The 16,180-nt window shown below is 42.9% G+C and overlaps 1 protein-coding gene and 1 pseudogene across 4 annotated transcripts in view; one reads left to right on the plus strand and one right to left on the minus strand.

The window, feature by feature from the left end:
* NRXN3 (neurexin 3) overlaps positions 1–16,180 on the plus strand; it is a 504,944-nt gene that overhangs the window by 79,380 nt on the left and 409,384 nt on the right. The gene's annotated exons all lie outside the window — the stretch shown is intronic.
* LOC130296023 (U2 spliceosomal RNA) lies at positions 14,461–14,620 on the minus strand (annotated as a pseudogene).

Raw genomic sequence — 16,180 nt, forward strand, 5'->3', positions numbered from 1 at the left:
AATAAATACAGTGGGGCAAATATGTATTTAGTCAGTCACAAATTGTGCAAGTTCTCCCACTTAAAAATGTTTTTCATCATAGGTATACCTCAACTATGAGAGACAGAATGGGGGGGGGAAAAATACAGGAAATCACATTGTAGAATTTCTAATGAATTAATTGGTAAATTCCTCGGTAAAATAAGTATTTGGTCACCTACAAACAAGTAAGATTTCTGCCTCTCACAGACCTGTAACTTCTTCTATAAGAGTCTCCTCTGTCCTCCACTAGTTACCTGTATTAATGGCTCCTGTATGAACTTGTTATCAGTATAAAAGACACCTGTCCACAACCTCAGTCACACTCCAAACTCCACTATGGCCAAGACCAAAGAGCTGTCGGAGGACACCGGAAACAAAATTGTAGACCTGCACCAGGCTGGGAAGACTGAATCTGCAATAGGCAAGAAGCTTGGTGTGAAGAAATCAACTGCAGGAGCAATTATTAGAAAATGGAAGACATACAAGACCACTGATAATCTCCCTCCATCTGGGGCTCCTTTCAAGATCTTACCCCGTGGTGTCACAATGATCACAAGAACAGTGAGCAAAAATCCCAGAACCACACGGGGGACCTAGTGAATGACCTGCAGAGAGCTGGGACCAAAGTAACAAAGGCTACCATCAGTAATACACTACACCGCCAAGGACTCAAATCATGCAGTGCCAGATGTGTCCCCCTGCTTAAGCCAGTACATGTCCAGGCCCGTCTGAAGTTTGCGAGAGAGCATTTGGATGATCCAGAAGAGGATTGGGAGAATGTCATATGGTCAGATGAAACCAAAGTAGAACTTTTTGGTATAAACTCAACTCGTCGTGTTTGGAGGAGGAAGAATGCTGAGTTGCATCCAAAGAACACCATACCTACTGTGAAGCATGGGGGTGGAAACATCATGCTTTGGGGCTGTGTTTCTGCTAAGGGACCAGGATGACTGATCCCAGTAAAGGAAAGAATGAATGGGGTCATGTTTCGTGATATTCTGAGTGAAAGCCTCCCATCAGCAAGAGCATAGAAGATGAAATGTGGCTGGGTCTTTCAGCATGACAATGACCCCAAACACACCGCCTGGGCAGTGGCTTTGTAAGAAGCATTTCAAGGTCCTGGTGTGGCCTAGCCAGTCTCCAGATCTCAACCCCATAGAAAACCTTTGGAGGGAGTTGAAAGTCTGTGTTGCCCAGTGACAGCCCCAAAACATCACTGCTCAAGAGGAGATCTGCATGGAGGAATGGGCCAAAATACCAGCAACAGTGAGAACCTTGTGAAGACAGAAAACATGTGACCTCTGACATTGGCAACAAAGGGGATATAATAAAGTATTGAGATGAACTTTTCTTATTGACCAAATACTTATTTTCCACCATAATTTGCAAATAAATGTGATTTCCTGTATTATTCCCCCCCCCCCATTATGTCTCTCATAGTTGAGGTTATAACCTATGATGGAAATTACAGCCTCATCTTTATAAGGGGGAGAACGGGTACAATGGCTGACAAAATACTTTTTTTTGCCCCACTGTAAACCAGTCACTGACACCCTTCACTTTTACTTACACCCTTTTCTCACACTCTTCCCTTACACCCATTTTTACTGGCTTAAACTTGCAAATGAATTTGAGAGACTAAGGGAACACAAGGAACGGTCACTCCTATTGACCTGCCAGGGCCGGCGGACAGTACGACAAGTTCATGAGCATCTTCAGTAGATGGGGGTCTCAGGTCCTGATAAAATACTTCAGCTGTAATATATTCTACCGAAGCTGTAAGAACCTGATGGTACCGGGACACGCTGGACGATCGCTGGTTACTAAATACACACAGAGGATTGTGAGACCTCGTTTGGCTATTGTTGTATCAGCCCCCACACACACAGATGTATATTGTATATATAGATTATGGAGAACGTTTACATGCAGCTGCTTTTCAGTTTATATTTCGGCCAATATTGTATCATTTGCAGTATGAAGACGTCAAAGGAAAACTGTCATTCTGTTCCCCCACACGAAACCCCATACACAGAGTTATAGTGCGGGTGAACAGTCCGAGGGGTCACTTACTTAAATATGTCCAGTAGGTCCTGAGATATGTCCCCCAGAAGATCCAGTGATAAATTCAGTGAATGGTGCAGGGCGGGGCTCCGCTCACTCCATTTACATATTAATTGTCTTTGACTCAATACAATGAATATACAATAAATATGTAAATTGAGTATGTAGAGCCCCGCCCCCTGTGCGTGATTCACTGAATTCAGAAGAGGATCTTTTGGGGGACATATCTCAGGACCTACTGAACATATTTCAAGGGGAACTCCAGTGGAATTTTTTATTTTATTTTTAATTAAACTGGTGCCAAAAAAATTAAACAGATTTGTAGATAACTTCTATTTAAAAATCTTAATCCTTCTAGTACTTATCAGCTGCTGTATGCTCCACAGGAAGTTCTTTTCTTTTTTAATTTATTTTCTTTCTGACCACAGTGCTCTCTGCTGCCACGTTTGTCCGTGTCAGGAACTGTCCAGAGCAGGAGCAAATCCCCTTAGCGAATCTATCCTGCTCTGGACAGTTCCTGACATGGACATGGAGGTGTCAACAGAGAGCACTGTGGTCAGACAGAAAGGAAATTCAAAAAGGAAAGAACTTCCTGTGGAGCATTCAGCAGCTAATAAGTAATGGAAGGGTTACAATTTTTAAATAGAAGTAATGTACAAATCTGTTTATCTAACTTTCTGGCACCAGTTGATTAAAAAAAAAAAAAAAGTGTTTTCCATTGGAGTACCCTCTTAAGTAGGGGACCCCTCATTGGGGTTTAGTGTGGGTGAACTGGCTGATAGTTTTCCTTTTAAACCCTTTTTTTTCATTCACAGAATGGAGACAAAGCTGCTTACACACTATATAATAAAATAATATGGGGTACAGTGACCGGGCTCTTGTCTTGGACCCCTCATAGGAAGTATGGAGTGTTGTTGCCCTGGGTCTCCTCTTCAGGCCGCTTCATTAGAGTATTATATCAGTGATGTCATACAGAGGGGCGGGGCTGTGATCACATGTCATTATATTACTATTATATCAGTGATGTCATACAGAGGGGCGGGCTGTGATCACATGTCATTATATTACTATTATATCAGTGATGTCATACAGAGGGGCGGGCTGTGATCACATGTCATTATATTACTATTATATTATATCAGTGATGTCATGCAGGAGGCGAGGCTGTGATCACATGTCATTATATTACTATTATATTATATCAGTGATGTCATACAGGGGGCGGGGCTGTGATCACATGTCATTATATTACTATTATATTATATCAGTGATGTCATACAGGGGGCGGGGCTGTGATCACATGTCATTATATTACTATTATATTATATTAGTGATGTCATAGGGGGCGGGGCTGTAATCACATGTCATTATATCAGTGATGTCATACAGGAGGCGGGGCTGTGATCACTTGTCATTATATTACTATTATATTATATCAGTGATGTCATACAGGGGGCGGGGCTGTGATCACATGTAATTATATTACTATTATATTATATCAGTGATGTCATACAGGAGGCGGGGCTGTGATCACATGTCATTATATTACTATTATATTATATCAGTGATGTCATACAGGACGCGGGGCTGTGATCACATGTCATTATATTACTATTATATCATATCAGTGATGTTATACAGAGGGGCGGGGCTGTGATCACATGTCATTATATTACTATTATATCAGTGATGTCATACAGGGGGCGGGGCTGTGATCACATGTCATTATATTACTATTATATCAGTGATGTCATACAGAGGGGCGGGGCTGTGATCACATGTCATTATATTACTATATTAGTGATGTCATACAGGGGGCGGGGCTATGATCACATGTCATTATATTACTATTATATCAGTTATGTCATACAGAGGGGCGGGCTGTGATCACATGTCATTATATTACTATTATATTATATCAGTGATGTCATTCAGGGGGCGGGGCTGTGATCACATGTCATTATATTACTATTATACTATATCAGTAATGTCATACAGGGGGCGGGCTGTGATCACATGTCATTATATTGCTATTATATTATATCAGTGATGTCGTATAGGGGCGGGTCTGTGATCACATGTCATTATATTACTATTATATTATGTCAGTGATATCATACAGGGGGCGGGGATGTGATCACATGTCATTATATTACTATTATATTATATCAGTGATGTCATTCAGGGGGCGGGGCTGTGATCACATGTCATTATATTACTATTATACTATATCAGTAATGTCATACAGGGGGCGGGCTGTGATCACATGTCATTATATTGCTATTATATTATATCAGTGATGTCGTATAGGGGCGGGTCTGTGATCACATGTCATTATATTACTATATCAGTTATGTCATACAGGAGGCGGGGCTGTGTTCACATGTCATTATATTACTATTATATATCAGTGATGTCATACAGGAGGCGGGGCTGTGAGAACATGTCATTTTATTACTATTATATTATATCAGTGATGTCACACAGGGGGCGGGGCTGTAATCACATGTCATTATATTACTATTATATCAGTGATGTCATACAGGGGGAGGGGTTGTGATCACATGTCATTATATTACTATTATATTATATCAGTGATGTCATACAGGGGGCGGGGCTGTGATCACATGTCATTATATCACTATTCTATTATATCAGTGATGTCATACAGGGGGCGGGACTGTGATCACATGTCATTATATCACTATTCTATTATATTAGTGATGTCATACAGGGGGCGGGGCTGTGATCACATGTCATTATATCACTATTATATTATATCAGTGATGTCATACAGGGGCGGGGCTGTGATCACATGTCATTATATTACTATTATATTATATCAGTGATGTCATACAGTGGGCGGGGCTGTGATCACATGTCATTATATTACTATTATATTATAGCAGTGATGTCATACAGGGGCGGGGCTGTGATCACATGTCATTATATTACTATTATATTATATCAGTGATGTCATACAGGGGCGGGGCTGTGATCACATGTCATTATATTACTATTATATTATATCAGTGATGTCATACAGGGGCGGGGCTGTGATCACATGTCATTATATTACTATTATATCAGTGATGTCATATAGGGGCGGGGCTGTGATCACATGTCATTATATTACTATATCAGTGATGTCATACAGGGGGCGGGGCTGTGATCACATGTCATTATATTACTATTATATTATATCAGTGATGTCATACAGGGGCGGGGCTGTGATCACATGTCATTATATTACTATTATATCAGTGATGTCATACAGGGGGCGGGGCTGTGATCACATGTCATTATATTACTATTATATCAGTGATGTCATACAGGGGGCGGGGCTGTGATCACATGTCATTATATTACTATTATATCAGTGATGTCATACAGGGGGCGGGGCTGTGATCACATGTCATTATATTACTATTCTGTTAGATCAGTTATGTAATACAGGGGGCGGGGCTGTTATCACATGTCATTATATTACTATTATACTATATCAGTGATGTCATACAGGGGGCGGGGCTGTGATCACATGTCATTATATTACTATTCTGTTAGATCAGTTATGTAATACAGGGGGCGGGGCTGTTATCACATGTCATTATATTACTATTATATTATATCAGTGATGTCATACAGGGGGCGGGGCTGTGATCACATGTCATTATATTACTATTATATCAGTGATGTCATACAGGGGGCGGGGCTGTGATCACATGTCATTATATTACTATTCTGTTAGATCAGTTATGTAATACAGGGGGCGGGGCTTATATGATATACAGTCTGGTTGTCAGCACTAGCAGAAGTCGTGATTCTCCTCTGCACATTACACCTGTATTTGCTCCCTCCATTGTGCTGTATACTTCTTTTGTCTTCTGCATTGATTCTTTGCTGTGATGATGATTTTGTATATGTTTTCTGCTTCTTTTCATTGACTCTTCCTCAGACCGATCTGACACTATTACATATATCTGGGGGATCCTGTCCTGCAGAGCTTACGCTCGTCTCTCGGCGTTCCGCCGCCTCCTCCTGGCTGGTGTCATATTGGAGATAAATCCCTCTTGACCGCTATCTGGCTGATTTATGTTGGAGGCTTTTCTTTCTCTTTCTCATTTGTCTGTCGCTCCCTCCCTTCTCCTCCATTTATCTTTCATTTCTCGCTCTTATCTCAGCTTTCCAGTCTCCAGTTATTTAATGGATTATTAACCCCCTCCTGGCCGATGACTCCGCACTGTGTGTCCAGGCGTGAGGCTGATTAGTTACGGGTCATCGGCCTGGAAAGGACAATGCTGGCAGATCCCATCTCCGGTCATTGTGTGGAGTCAGTGGTCGGGGGCTCAATGAAGCGACAGCAATGACATCTATTCTATTGACTATACCCACCCCCATTCTTCTGCAGGTAAACCAAGGGGGTCCCTGCACCGATATATATTCACCCAACATCTGGGGAAGAGAAGGGCTCAGTAAATAGGCGAAATACATTGATAATTCTTGGGGCCCCCAATATCTACTCTATGGAGAGTAAAGCAGAAAGACAAAGCTTATTACTTCCCACCAATAGATACAATGTTCTTACGTGTGATTGAGCCCCCATAGCAGTGGCTGCAGCTATAGGGGGGCTCTGGGCTTCTGGCCTGTTGGTACCCGGCAGTGCCATGATTCACCAGGATTCTACAGAATTGGAGATTCCCAAAGTAAAAAGTTTAAAGGTTTGACTTTCCCTTTTCTTTAACGTATCTAAGCCATGAGCTTCCTTCTGTAAGATTTCATCCTGGTGCCCCCGGACAATATATATCTACCATGCTCCCTGGTGAAAGAACAAGGACCAGAGACCTACTATGTAAACCTACGGCTAGAACTATGTTCCCGGGACTCAACACTGCATCTTCGTTCATGTCCTAACAGCCACATGCTGAGAGTTGTAGTTCTGCAGCAGCCAGAAAGCCTGAGGTTGGGGAGCTCTGCTTTAGGGTATGTTCCAACCTGTGTGTGCTGCAGGTTATTCTGTGTAGAGGATTTCCAACCACGTCTGCCTTACCAGCAGGGGCGCTCTGCTATGGACTATGTCTATTGGTTAGAAGGGGTTCTCTATACCAGGGAGATCACAGAATGCCCCATCTCATAATCTGTAGGGCATCCTGGCAGTACGTAGGTGTGGATTGTAGTTACCATAGTGACGTGGATTGTGGGAGGGGTGTGGCTTTCGGTAGGGGCGTGATTTATAAGCTGGACCACCATACTAACATATATACATACACATATTACACGCATATAACATACACCTATATACACACATATCTACACACACACACACATATCTACACACACACACACACATATATACACACACATATATACACACACATATACACACACATATATACACACACACACACACATATATACACACACATATATACACACACACACACATATCTACACACATATACACACACACATATATACACACACATATATACACACACATATCTACACACACATATCTACACACACATATCTACACACACACACATATATACACACACACACATATATACACACACATATATACACACACATATCTACACACACATATCTACACACACACACACATATCTACACACACACACACACACACATATATACACACACATATATACACACACATATATACACACACATATATACACACACATATCTACACACACATATCTACACACACATATCTACACACACACACACATATCTACACACACACACACACACACATATATACACACACATATATACACACACATATCTACACACACATATCTACACACACACACATATATACACACACATATACACTTGCAAACATATACACACATATACACTCATATACACTCTAATACACACGCATATATACACACATTAACATACACATATATACACACACATACACTCACATACACACATATACACTCGCAAACATATACACACATATACACTCTAATACACACGCATATATACACACATTAACATACACATATATACACACACACATATATTTACACATACACATATATACTCACATACACGCACAAACATATACACATATATATACACACACATATATACACACGCATATATACACATATACACTCTTGTACTCACGCATATATATATATACACACACAAACATAGACATATATACACACACACACATATACACTCATATACACTCTAATACACACGCATATATACACACATTAACATACACATATATACACACACATATACACTCACATACACACATATACACTCGCAAACATATACACACATATACACTCTAATACACACGCATATATACACATATATACACACACACACATATATTTACACATACACATATACACTCACATACACGCACAAACATATACACATATATATACACACGCACACATATATACACACGCATATATACACATATACACTCTTGTACTCACGCATATATATATATATATATATATATATATATATATACACACAAACATAGACATATATACACACACATATATATTTACACATACACATATATACTCACATACACGCACAAACATATACACATATATATACACACACACATATATACACACGCATATATACACATATACACTCTTGTACTCATGCATATATATATATATATATACACACACAAACATAGACATATATACACACACACACACATATATTTACACATACACATATATACTCACATGCACGCACAAACATATACACATATATATGCACACACATCCACACATACACACACATATACACATATATACACATACACTCTTATACACACGCCTATACACACAAACATACACATATATACACACACATATATATATATATATACACACGCACAAACATATACACATATATATGCATACACACACATATATATACACATACACTCTTATACACGCGCCTATACATACAAACATACACATATATACACACACACATATATATATGTATACACACACATACACTCATACACGCACACACATATACACATATATACACACACACACATACACTCATATAAAAACGCATATATACACACACACTCATATACACACGCATATGTACACACAAATGTACACACACACATATATATATATATATATATATATACACACACATCTACACATACACATATACACACGCAAACATATACACATATATATACACTCTTATACACACGCATATATACACACACAAACATACACATATATACACACACACATATACACTCATATACACGCAGAAACATATACACATATATATATACACACATATATATCTTACCTTGAGGTAATAAACCTATTTTGATCACTACTGGAGTGCTGCGGGACACTTTATTCTACTATACATCACTGCTGCTGCCAGTGACCCGGGCTGCGATTGGGCCCGCTTGCACCCGCTACACCTTTGCATCCCTGGTGTGCTGCTCCTCCTTGCTATCTGGATATACACACATATATATACACACACACACATACACTCATATAAACACGCATATATACACACTCATACACACACATATGTACACACAAACGTACACACACACACACATATATATATACATACACACGTTAATATTATTTAGCTTCATAAAAAAATAATATTATGTATAAAAAAATAAAAACTTCTCCAAGTATCGGTGTAATGTTCCAGGGATCAGTCCCCACCACCCATATATACAGGGAGCAATGAATAAACCCACCTCCATTTTCACTTTAAGAAAGTTCATTTTTGGGTGTCATTGACATTACGTATGGAGGACTTCTATTCATTAGTTTGTTTCCTCTGTCATTATGCAATAGACCAGTGGATCTCCATTCCTCCAGCATCCTATTACTGTCTCATCCTATTACTGTCTCATCCTATTACTGTCCGGAATGTATCAGGGACCACAAAAAACTCCAAGTACCTTCCCTGGAAATAGATTCCTAATATTGATCACTTGGTCCTAATATCTGTAGAGTGGCCATGGCCATAGTATATGGTGAGGAGCCGCTCCTGTGTTTATCACTATATTTTCTATTCATGCATTTTGTTTCTATTCCCTCTTCCCTCCTCCTAACCACTTTACGATGGGTATAGGGCGCTGGTTGGACCATCGGCTGCACTTAGCGCCCCTCACCCGATTTGCAGACTTTCTTCATGCTGAGGCATAGTGTCCTCCAGGCATGAATCTCCCCGCTGAGGACTGATTGTAGGATCCCGCTGTTATTGAGGTGCCTGTGCAGACTGTCAGGGTACCAGAGCGGAGGAGGCTGGCAGTGCCCGCGGGAGCGCTCTCATACTCGTTCTCACTCACTAGGACAATCACAAGGTCCTGGCTGACACTGGCGGTGATTGATGTCTCCTGAGAAGATGTCCGGTATGATATGGGCCACACGTTACAGCCAATTAGAATTCAGACAGACTTAGACGTTAACCCCTCATGTGCAGCACCAGAGTGACACACACCGACTGACAATTCTGCCTGCAGAGACATTTACTCATATACAATTATAGAAGAAACTATGCCTTGTAGTTTATAGGGACAGAAGTGATTGTTATGGTCAGAGGCAAAGTGACCCCTAAACCTGCGGCGTGAAGGCACAATGTTATCTCCTGGTGCAGGTCTGTTTTCTCACATCCCGGGGTCCTGAGAGACCTCTGCACACACAGATAAGGGACTGGCCCACCCTCATCAGTATGCATGCTTCACATTTGCATATAGGGCCTTTATTTATGATGCTAATTGTGATATTTGCATATGATGTTTGGGTGGGCACCCAGGCATTAATGTAGAGTGACATATCTGAGCTCAGGTGCCCGACTCCCACAGACATACACTTTGCTATTAGAGGCCAACGTGGTGCTTGACTAGGCAGTGAAAGGGTTAAGTGGCCAACTCAGTACTCCTCGCCTTGGGCAGTACTACACACTGTATCATGGAAGTGTCGCTGTGTGTTAGGTGAGTGGTGGTGACAGCAGCGGTCTGGGGGCCGCAGGCGGCTTACTCAGGCTCCCTGTACCATGGACTGTGACAGAAGAGGTGGGGGCACTGCGTCACACTGAAAATCACATCCTGGGGTCCTGGTGTTAGCTCTAACGTGCCAATGTACATCTGGGTGGGATAGAAGTCGTGCGGGCTAAACAATGATCGGCACAGGTCAGTTTTTGCTGTGGCCTTTCCAGCTGATATCGCTGACTGCAGACTGTCCATTCTCAACATTGGAACCCCACTGACTTATACCAATTATACATGTTCCCTGGTACCGCAACAGTCTCTAAACCATGCGTGTAGTATGCATTTAACCCTGAAGAATGCACAATGCTGTATACCCTAAATTCAGCATCTTGTAAAAGCAACTCTGTCCGAACCCTACCTCATGTACTGTTATCACAGCACCAGGTAGGCTCTCCAGTACAGCACCAGGTAGGCTCTCCAGTACAGCACCGTGTAGGCTCTCCAGTACAGCACCGTGTAGGCTCTCCAGTACAGCACCGTGTAGTCTCTCCAGTACAGCACCAGGTAGTCTCTCCAATACAGCACCAGGTAGGCTCTCCAGTACAGCACCATGTAAGCTCTCCAGTGCAGCACCATGTAGGCTCTCCAGTACAGCACCGTGTAGGCTCCCAGTACAGCACCGTGTAGGCTCTCCAGTACAGCACCATATATCCTCCCAGTACCGCACCACATATCCTCCCAGTACAGCACCACGTAGGCTCCCAGTACAGCACCACGTAGGCTCCCAGTACAGCACCACGTAGGCTCCCAGTACAGCACCATGTAGGCTCCCAGTACAGCACCACGTAGGCTCCCAGTACAGCACCACGTAGGCTCCCAGTATAGCAGAGTTGAGGATGTTACCGCACTCCTTTTCGTGCCAATGTCCAGAAGTTTCTTCCACAGTATTCCTTCCTTTGTGTCGTATACCTAGACCCTCATTTTGTAGCGTCCACATTGCAGATATACTCGTCTCCAAATGAGGTGATCTATGAGGACTCCTTGTGAATAGATTGAATCATTCCATCAGGGGATCTTTTTTTTCTCACAATTTAAGGTTAAGTAAGATTTGCTTTGTTGTCTAATAGAGGGGAAGGTTACATATTGATGTTCGAATATTTGTTGTACATACAGGTGTTATACATATTGTACACGCGCCGGTATTATACACGTTTTACGCGCACAGGTCTTATACACGTTGTACATGCGCCGGTCTTACACACTTTATACACGTGTCAGTCTTACACACGTTGTACACGCGTCGGATGTTTTCACTTTGATGCTTTAATATGGTAACATTGTTCTGAGCCAACGGATGGCATCAGGGGCGACTCACCACCTCCAAGTGTTCAGATAGAATGTACTACGTTGAAGACGTGGAGCTGTGGGTCAAAAGGGGAGTTCTGTAGGTCATGAGTCTAGGTCAGAGAGTAGGAGTCCTTAGAGGTCAGGTTATATGCTAAGAAGCTTTGTGACTTAGCAGTGAGGGCGTCCTAAGTGTGTCCCGAGAGTACACATGGTGTCTTCAACAGCTGTATGGGGTGGTGTACCGCCATATATGCTAGACTAACTTAATTACATTTGAATGAAATGTTAGTGTCACACTCTGCTTTCCGGACGCAATCTCTGGCCATGAGCGCAGTGTCCCGGGATCCCCGTCTGCCGGCGGGGCTGGGATTCGCATTGTGGGACGCGCCCACATGCGAATCCCAGCCCAGCACCTCGCTCCGCTGCCTCTGTGTCTCAGCTCCTTGGATGCGCGTGCCGGAGCTCTGAAATTTAAAGGGCCAGTTCGCCCATAATTAGTGTTTGCACCTGACACCACATTATAAGTAAAGCAAATATTTTGTACAGCTCACCTCCAATATTCCCGTGCATTGGTCCGCACTTGGCTCAGTGCTGATAGGATCGTGGAAGAAGCAAAAGATGATCCAGCACTGGGTAAAAAGTTGCAGCTTTATTTTAATCCGAATCCAACGTACAAACTTCACAAGATAAAACCAACACCCTCCCTCGTCATACGCATTTCAAGCTCATGAGCGCTCTTCCTCAGTGACCGTCACTGAGGAAGAGCGCGCATGCACTTGAAACGCGTATGACGAGGGAGGGTGTCGGTTTTATCGTGTGAAGTTTGTACGTTGGATTCGGATTAAAATAAAGCTGCAACTTTTTACCCAGTGCTGGATCATCTTTTGCTTCTTCCACTACCACATTATAAGTCCCTGCACCTCCCACACTTCCTTGCCGGATCTTCATTGCCCCTAGCCTCAGATTAAGCGTTCCATCTTGCCTGTTGCCTTACCCGTGTATCCAGACCTTCTGCTACGTTATTTGCCTCTGCACTTTTGCCGCCTGCCTTGAACATCTGCTACGTTTGACTACGCTACTGCTTTATCCTCTGGTACCTCGCCTTGCCCAGCTACCTGTGTGGTCAAGCCTTGTCGGGGGTAGGGACCTGGGTGTTGCCTGCCGCAGCAAGCCCATCCTGCCTTGCGGTGGGCTCTGGTTAAGACCAGCGGCACCTAAGACTCCGCTCCCCGATACGGTCTGTGTCATCAGCTACACAGCTTAGAGGATCCACATCCAGCTCCGTGACTTTTTTTTTTTTAAAGCCGAGGAACGTGCTCTCGAATCACCCAAAGTGCAAGAAAAAGTGCAAACGTGTTACACTAAAAAAAACGTGCACAAAGGATGCGGTCTATCGCAAGCCCTTCTCCGATAGGAGAGAGGCCCCCCAACAAACCTTACCCTTCGCCTCCGGACCAAAAGGTACCTGCGAGGTTCCAGGTTCAATGTCCCTTTTCGCCGAAGCTACTAGGGGACCACAAATGCTCCCGGCATCCCCCTTGGCGTTAGCCAAGGTATCTGCCCGCAGAGCCGATAACGGTAGGTACCCTGCCAAAGCAGGAGTACCCGGGGTGTTTGCAGGGAGGTGCGGAACCTAATGGCCACACACACCTCCCCTAGACCGCCAGGAGGGACACCCAGAAGGGCTACCGCATCCTGACAAATCCTGTGAACACACAACACGCAAAAAGTGACACAGTGAGACAAAAAAGAAATAAATAAGTGAATGTGTGCAGATATACTGCCCGGACATCTGGCCGGATCTATAAAAATTTCTCTGATCCTAGCCAGAAGGCCGGGAATCAAGAGGTGAGTGCCACAAGGTGAAGAGATTATGGTGCCCGTGCTTCAACTCAGTGAGTCCATCCTCCCAGTGAGTTTCGGCACCTCGGGGTCACCACGCCCCGAGGCACAAAAGTACCTCGGCTCTAGACCCTCTCGGCCTCATGGCGAGACCCGGAGGGAACAGGTCACATTGGGGCAGCCGTCTAGCTGATTCCTCAGAACCAGCCCTGGAAAGCCCTGGTACACCTGCATCCTCCATGCAGCACCCATCCCTACCAGCATGAAAACTGATAAGAACAGATACTACACTTGATCTTAGCCAAAAGGCCGAGAAGCGATCCAGCTCATCCAGCTCCGTGACAGTTAGACATTTCTAGGATATCTGCTTTCCAGCTGAATGACTGAATTGGGGTGGCCAGGTATCAACCAGTATTTGGGGACCATCACAGACCATGTGGAGATGGAGTCTGAGTGTATTGGGTAAAGAGCAATATTTTTGGTGAGGCTAGTCTGAGGATGATGAGGAGAGTGGTCAGGCCATGGGGAGGATTTTAAATTTTAAGAGGAGGTTGTTTTTGGAGAGATTTCTCTAGATATAGGGAGGGACTGGTTATAAGTTGAGGAAGGTTTTGGAGAGTGGTCTAGAGATGGGAGGGGTTTTGATTTTAAGGTGAGGATTTTTTGCAGATAATTTTCTAGAGGTTTTGGTTAGATTGGTCATGAGATGAGGAGGGGTTTGGGCTAAAGTGGTTAGGAGATGGGAAAGTTTTTGGGAAAAGGTCCAGAGATGGATAGGGTTGATTTAGGGTTTTAGGGATTTTTTTGTGAGTAGGTTTTTTGTGGTGAAAATTGTTGGCAATTGAGGAGGTTTTTTTTTGTTGGGAATGGTCTGGAGTTGAGGAGGGTTTTTGTTGGGAATTATCTGGAGTTGAGGAGGTTGTTTTGTTGGAAATGGTCTCTAGTTGAGGAGGGTTTTTGTTGGGAATGGTTTGGAATTGAGGAGGGGTTTTTGGTGGTAATGAATGGTCTGGAGTTGAGAAGGGTTTTTGTTGGTAATGGTCTGGAGTTGGGGAGTTTTTTTTTGTTTGCAACGGTCTGGAGTTGAGAAGGGTTTTTGTTGGGAATGGTCTGGAGTTGAGGAGGGTTTTTCGGTGGCAATGGTCTGGAGTTGAGGAGGGGTTTTGTTAGTGGAGGAAGGTGTTGAGATACAGTCGGGCAAAAAAGTTTTTAGTCTGCCACCAATTGTGCATGTTCTCCCACTTAAAAAGATGAGAGGTTGTAATTTTCATTATAGGTTATAACCTCAACTATGAGAGACAGAATGAGAAAAATAAATCTATAAAATCACATTTTTTAAAGAAAGTATTTGCAAATTATGGTGGAAAATAAGTATTTGGTCAATAACAAAAGTTCATCTCAATACTTTGTTATATCCCCTTTGTTGGCAATGAGGTCACACGTTTTGTGTCTTCACAAGGTTCTCACTGTTGCTGTATTTTGGCCCATTCCTCCATGCAGATCTCCTCTAGAGCAGTGATGTTTTGGGGCTGTCGCTGGGCAACACAGACTTTCAACTCCCTCCAAAGGTTTTCTATGGGGTTGAGATCTGGAGACTGGCTATACCACTCCAGGACCTTGAAATGCTTCTTACGAAACCACTCCTTCGTTGCCCGGGCGGTGTGTTTGAGATCATTGTCATGCTGAAAGTCCCAGCCACGTTTCATCTTCAATGTCCTAGCTGATGGAAGGAGATTTTCACTCAAAATATCACGAAACATTGCCCCATTCATTCTTTCCTTTACAAGGATCAGTCATCCTGGTCCCTTAGCAGAAACACAGCCCCAAAGCATGATGTTTCCACCCCCATGCTTCACAGTAGGTATGGTGTTCTTTGGATGC

The sequence above is a fragment of the Hyla sarda genome, chromosome 11 (genome assembly GCF_029499605.1).
Source record: "Hyla sarda isolate aHylSar1 chromosome 11, aHylSar1.hap1, whole genome shotgun sequence".
Lineage (NCBI taxonomy): Eukaryota > Metazoa > Chordata > Amphibia > Anura > Hylidae > Hyla > Hyla sarda.